Source organism: Rhipicephalus sanguineus, chromosome 7, assembly GCF_013339695.2.
Source record: "Rhipicephalus sanguineus isolate Rsan-2018 chromosome 7, BIME_Rsan_1.4, whole genome shotgun sequence".
Lineage (NCBI taxonomy): Eukaryota > Metazoa > Arthropoda > Arachnida > Ixodida > Ixodidae > Rhipicephalus > Rhipicephalus sanguineus.
Window position 1 is genome coordinate 99,038,417 of NC_051182.1, and position 7,259 is coordinate 99,045,675.

Genomic DNA, 7,259 nt, shown 5'->3' on the forward strand with positions numbered 1-7,259 from the left:
CCGGCATAGAAATGAAGAAACGCGCTGATGATTGAAGCATGGCATATCGAGAATAGTGGTAGCGCATGCGTGAGCCAACCGTCGATTAACTTGCATAAAGATGAAATCAAATGCCTTAACAGTTACTTCTCACGTAGACCGCCACGTGTGCGGATGATAGGTTCGCCTGTGTGGATGGGCATGCGCAGATAAGTTTTCGTGCCTTCTTTCTTTTCAGCCGTTGTGCGTCTCTTCAGTTGTTAGTCGGCGTTTGTGTGTCCTGACTTCTTTCTTGTGTCCGTGTTTGCACGCCCTGTCTTTTTAGAATGAAAATTGGTATTGTGCGAAGTGACTGTATGAAGAACATCAATACCAGTTGGTAAGATGAAAACTATGACTGCATGTCATGTATGTCATGATTTACATGCCACGCTCATGGCGCACTCGTGGCCGTTTCGCTTGCTTGATATACGCCAAAATTGGTATCGCGTGACGCGACTGCATGACGAACGTAAATTAGAGGTGGTAACATGGAAATAATGACATGTAGGTCATGTACGACATGATTTGCAAGCTACACTCATGATAAATTCGCGGCCGTTTTCCTAGCTTGATATATACCAAAATTGGTATTGCGCGACGCGACTGTATGACGACGATCATGAATAGCAGGTGGTAAGATGAAAACCGTGACATGATGTCATGTATGTCATGATTTACATGCCGCGCTCATGGTGCATTCGCGGCCGTTTCGCTAGCTTGATGTACACCAAACTTGGAATTGCGCGCAGCGACTGTATGACGAACGTAAATGAGCGTGGTCACATGAAAATCCTGACATGCATGCCATTTACGACATGATTTACATGCCCATGGTCACGGCACGCACTCGTGGCCGTTTCGCTTGCTTGATATACACCAAAATTGGTATTGCGCGACGCGACTGCATGACGAACGTAAATTAGAGGTGGTAAACATGGAAATCATGACATGTAGGTCATGTACACATATTTGCAAGCCACCTCATGATACATTCGCGGCCGTTTTCCTAGCTTGATATATACCAAAATGGTATTACGCGACGCCACTGCATGACGAACGTAAATTAAAGGTGTTAACATGAAATCATGACATGCATGACACGTACGCCATGATTTACATGCCATGCTCATGGCGCACTCGTGGCCGTTTCGCTAGATTGATATGCCCCAAAATTGTATTGCGTGATGTGTCTGTATGAAGAGCATGAATAACAGGTGGTAACATGAAACCATGACATGCATGCCATGTATGTCATGATTTGCATGCCACGCTCATGGTGCATTCGCGGCCGATTTGCTAGCTTGATATACAGCAAAACTGGTATTGCGCGATGTGACTGTACGATGAACAATAGTGACAGGTGGTAACATGGAAACCATGATATGCATGTCATGTATGGCATGATTTACATGCTCTACTCATGGTGCACTCGCGGCCATTTCGCTCGCGTTTCATTGGCATGGTGTATACTAGATTGTGCATGCATGCGTGCATGGCAAACGTGCGGTATATGGTGGACTAGGTGCCATGGCATGAATGATTTCATTTGGCTGAAAGACAAAGAAGGCGATGTATGCAGCTCTTTGCCGGCTGCTTCGCATTACATTGATTCCCAGAGTGCGTGGGATCTGCCGAATTTTTTACTTTGGATTTGAAAGCCAAGCATGAGAAATATTTGCAGCGTTCCAGAAGTAACCCGTAGCATTTCAGAACGCTCTTCGTTCTCAGTGCCTTTTAACGCGATAGCGTTGAGAGCTCGTGTCGCAGAAATTCGGTGTCGGCGTCGGCATCGGTGACGGCGTCTTCGGTTGTGAGCGAAAAATCGTCTGTGACAAAAAATCGAGAAAGAAGCAAATAAAATAAACAATAAATGTCTTCGGTCCCATTGAAGATCGAACCCGGGCCGTTCGCGTGGCAGCAGGTGCCCTACCACAAAGCCACAATGGCACTTGCAACTGCTTGGGAAAAAAACACTACATAAATGCCATGTAGTGGAAGGAGTGTCCTTAACGCATTTGTTGCATGGCAGAAGGTAACAATCGCGCAAGGCGACGCTTAACTGCATCAACTGCTTCAGTGCGATTTTTATGTGTGAAACACTTAGAAGTACACAGGCATGTGAAGACCAACTTCACATCTTTCGCACTCACATCGGCTCTCGGACTTCTTGCCGTGTGCCTTGCAAACTAAGCACAGCCTTGAGGGATTCTTCTTTATTGTTTGGCAGGTGTCACGACGAAAATGAGCCGATTCGGCGATTTGTAGGAGCATTGGTGAGGCCATCAAACTACGTTCATGCTAAAGACACACACACACACAAAATTACAAACAGCTCTAAAATGGACAACTATGTCCATCGAGCGGAAAACATGTCAAACAAAGAGCAAACATAGGCTCCAAGATGGCAAACGCGCTGTGCGCCCGCCATCTCGGAGGCCATGCGACTACAGCAGAGCCCTTGCTAATCGATGAGTGCCGGCGGGACATTCATGTAAAGTAGTCGCTCTCATGTCAAGGTTGTCTTGGCGACGCTGACGCTTGGCCTCCGCTTCTCGAGCTCGAAGTTCTGCGTCATTTTGGCGTCGTTGACGCCTGTGATCGACATCACGGCGACGACGCTTCATTTCAGCTTCCCTGGCACTCAGCATTTTGGCGTCGTTGAGGCATATTCATGGCATTGCTTCATTTGGCGTTTAACCTCCGCTTCCCTGGCGTGTACCATAGAGTTTCCTATAATACTTACTAGAGGGAACTCTGGCGCTAGTGTCTATGGGAGCTGCAATGCATCGCGCTTCAGCCAGCATGGGAATCATGGGTAGTACACGGATTTGTCTAAACTTCGTTCTTTCGGCTCCGTTTGGCTGCGCGTCGCCTGCATCCGCTTTGTCGCAAAACGAACTTCGTTCTTTCGGCTCCGTTGGCTTCAGCAAAAATCAGCAGTTTCACTTCACCACTTTACTTCTTTAGCAAAAATCACAGTTTTCACTTCACCACTTTACTTCACCGATTCAAATCTGGTCACGAAGTTCACAACGATCCATTCTTTTATCTGAAAGAAGACCAAAACATAGCAATAAAACAAGCCACAAGTGCGTTCGAAGCCCACAAGCACGAAGACTAGGCAAATCCGTGTACTACCCATCATTCCATGGTGGCTGAACGATCGCAGCGCCAGAGTTCCCTCTAGGTCATTTTAGGAAACTCTATGGCGTGTACTACGTCGCACGCGCGTGTGTCTGTGCGCGCGTGCGTGTGTGTGTAACAACACACATTACTAAGTTTGCACTTAGTGGTTGAAGTGCGCACTAGGGGCCGGATTTCGCTATCGCGTTCAACTCTTAAAGGCGAAGCTTAAGGGTCCCCCAATTTCGAAACAGAAGCCTGCTTTCACTTTATTGCTTCGTTTCTGCTCTTAGAGGGGCTTAAGATTCCACATTTTAAATATGATGTTCGAAAGGAAGGGATGACACTTGCGCGGGGTGTCCCCCCATTCAGGATACAAGAATGGTGGGACCCCCCCTGACCCCCCCCCCCTCCCCTTGAATTAGGCCACTGTTGTAGCGTATGTAGTGGAACGCTGTAACGCCCTTTAGTTGCTTGTTTCAGTTCAGTTTTTGGGTGCTCAGAATGTTGGCACATGGCAGTAATTATCTCAATAATTTCTACAGGAAAAACTTTTCCGCACATCTGCACAACGACCTGGGTAGTTGGTAATCTCTGTATACCGTATCGCATAAGACGTGTATTGAAGGCTAGTATGTGGGGCGGCAGTGTTAGTACTCGAACAATGTAAAAAAAAAAAAAGGACAAAACGGCCACTAATGTCATCTGATTCCGCAGGCTTGTGTGGGAACAGTGACAAGGAAAATTAAAACTCTAGAAAAACAGTGAATGATTCATTTAGCCTTTGCAACTAAAAAGCAGGTAAGTGCACAGTATACCGAACATTCTGAAAATATGAACGACGGAATGTTTATCCCTGTTATGCGATAGAAATGTAATATTCACATATTCTAAATAATACAACCATCTTTCTTTTTACAGCTTCTCTTGTTTTTTTCACAGACGACGCGGATGCCACGATACTTCTGAAACTTAAGAAATTGTTAAAAAAACTGAATTTATTAACTTGCAAACTGGGTTGAACGAAGGCCATGATGTCATTTACCATGTCCTTCAAGCTTGACAAAATATGTCTAAGCTCACAATGCCGAGGAAGGATGCGGACACAGAGAAGCAACAAACACTGCGAATAATAAACATGACCTTGTTGTGTATTACAAAATGCCCACGTTCTTGCAAGTCCGTCCTTTGCTACGTGCACACGAAGCTATACGGATATATCCGTGTTTATGGTATATGGAGTGGTCATCTATCGGAAGCACCTGACTGACGTAGTATGAGGGTCAAGGAGGTGCACTTTCTTTTTATAGGTTTAGCCACTGTCGCTTATTAAAAGCGTCGCGTGGGCGTTGAGGTATAGCGAACTTTGGGTGCCTTCAACACAGCAGAAGTTAGTAACTGTAATCATCAGTAACTGTAATCATGCTGCGTACGTCTATAGGTGTGCGCAGGGTCCCCCTTTCAGGGGTGGCGATAATTCATCGCAGCGCCCTTCCCCTTTTTAATCAATGTATGGGGCAGACTTTGCGCCCCCCCCCCCCCCCCCGTGCGCACGCCTATGACTTTAATGGGTTTTATGTGTAAATGGAGAACACTGCTCGCCGGACGTATACATACGAAGGCGGTCCGATAAGTACTTAGCCTCACCGCGAGAGCGCGACTCTATCGCATGAGACATATACTGACGTTAAGTACGCTCTCTTGGAGGGACACATGCGAAGGTCCAGTCGAATCGGGCTCGCGGTTTTGTTTCGGCCGCTTGAGGAAGCAGGTGATGTTCGTGTGTCCGTTAAAAATGGAAAAAGAGCAATATCGGTCGGTGATTCCATTCTTGTTTTACAGCGAAAGCTGTTATGAGATCATTTCACCGGCCGTTTTTGGTGCCGTAGTTGTCCGCCGCCGCCGCCGCTGCCGCCGCCGCCGCCGGTGTCCGTAACCAGTATCGCTCGAAATAAGAAAAAAAAAACTAAATAAGAAAAAAATTCCAGGATGGAACGAGGTTCGAACCTGGGCCCTCTGCGTGGGAGCCCAGTATTCAACCTCTGAGCCGTGCCGGTGCTTGAAACTGCTTTGCAAAAAGGTCCTATACAGGCTTCATGTCGGGAAGGAACCACATTAGCATATGCAATATGGCGTGGTAGAAGAGTAAAATAAGCACCAAGCGTCGCACAACGCGAATTATGTAACCAGGCGTCATACAATGCGAATTGCGCAACGAGTAGGTTGTTGAATGCTTCCAACCCATTACAAAGAGCTCTGCCATAATTCTTCATCGTCATCACGCACATCATCAACGAAGTACGCATAATGCCTTACATGCGTTTAGCAGGTACCACGGCTGTCTGTAAAATGACGAAAAATGGCACAGTGCCCACTGCCCTACTTCTCAAAAATTACAATGATTTATAGCGTAGTGGGTTCCTCGCAAGTGCACTTCTGTTGGTGGCCAAGGAAGCCCATAAGGCTCCCATGATCCATTTCCTCAGGGTCTCAATAAAGTCAATTCTCTCTCTCTCTCTCGCTCTACGTTTCTCCAGTTAAAGTGTGTTATAAAGCGTGGTGGGACAGTTAAATAACGATCGGGCGTCACACAACATGCATTACGTAACTAGTGGGTCGTTTAAAGCTTCCAACCCATTACAAAGGGCGCAACCATAATTATTCATCGTCATCAACCGCCGCATCAACAAACTGCACATAATCGCTTACATATGGTACCTCGCTTCTTCGCAGAACAACGAATAATGTCGCGCTGGGTGCTTCCAAACTTCCCAAAAATTACGCTTTGTGGCGTAGTGGGTACGTTGCTAATATACCTGTATTAGCAGCCACAGGAGAGTTTATAACGCGCTCTAGAAAAGCCGCTCTTCCAGCTTTCGCTGTGACTGTGCTGCGCTTTCCGCGCAGGCCTGGCGTTTTTTTAGAAGGGAAATCGCGCAACGAAATCAAAGAGCGACTGGAGGCCGTCTATGGTGAGTCTTCTCCTTCGATGGCAACTGTGAAAAATTGGTTCAACGAGTTTAAACGTGGTCGCACGTCTGCTTTTGATGAGCCTCGCCCAGGCGCCCCGCAAACGGCTACCACGACCGATAACGTGGCAAAATTCCACGACCTCGTATTGGCAGACCGCCGACTGAAGGTTCGCGAGAGAGCTGAGACAGTAGGCATCTTAAAATACCTCTTGGGTCATATCCTGCATGAAATTTTGGGCATGAGAAAGCTGTCTGCGCGATGGGTGCCGCGTTTGCTCACTCCGGACAACAAGCGCGTCCGTGAGACCACTTCAGAGCAGTGTTTGAAGCTGTTTAAGCGTAATCCGAAGGAGTTCCTGCGTCGTTTTGTGACCGTCGACGAAATATGGATCCACTGGTACACACCAGAGACCAAATAACAGTCGAAACAGTGGACTGCACTCGGAGAACCTGCTCCGAAGAAGCCGAAGGCTGTCGCATCGGCCGGAAAGGTGATGGCCACCATTTTCTGAGATTCTCAAGGTGTGATCTTCGTCGACTACCTTGAGAAGGGCAAAAGGGTGACAGGACCCTACTACGCTGAATTACTGGGCCGATTCGACACCGAATTGCGAAAAAAATGGCCACATTTGGTGAACAAAAGGGCTCTTCCACCATGACAAACGCGCCAGCTCACAACTGCGCCGTCGCCACGGTCAAGTTGGTCGAACTGGGCTACGAAGTGGTGCCCCATCCGGCGTATTCTCCAGATTTGGCCCCGAGTGATTTCTTCTTGTTTCCCAACTTGAAAAAGTCACTCGCCGGACAAAAATTTGAGTCGAATGAAGAAGTTATCGCCGCCACAGAAGCCTACTTTGAAGCCCAGGAGGAAAACGTATTTTTCTGACGGGATCAAGAAGTTGGAGGATCGCTGGGTCAAGTGTATAGAGTTGAAAGGGGACTATGTTGAGAAATAAATCGACGCCATTCCAAAATTTTCGTTTTTCGTTTGAAGGCTAAGTACTTATCGGACCGCCCGTATCTTATCAAAATACGACGCACGGCTATACTGTGACAAGAGGCCGCGATGAAGTTCTCTGAGCCGATTATTCGGGTGAATGAAAAAAAAGCACACGCATTTGTGTTTTCTGCTGGAAAACATCA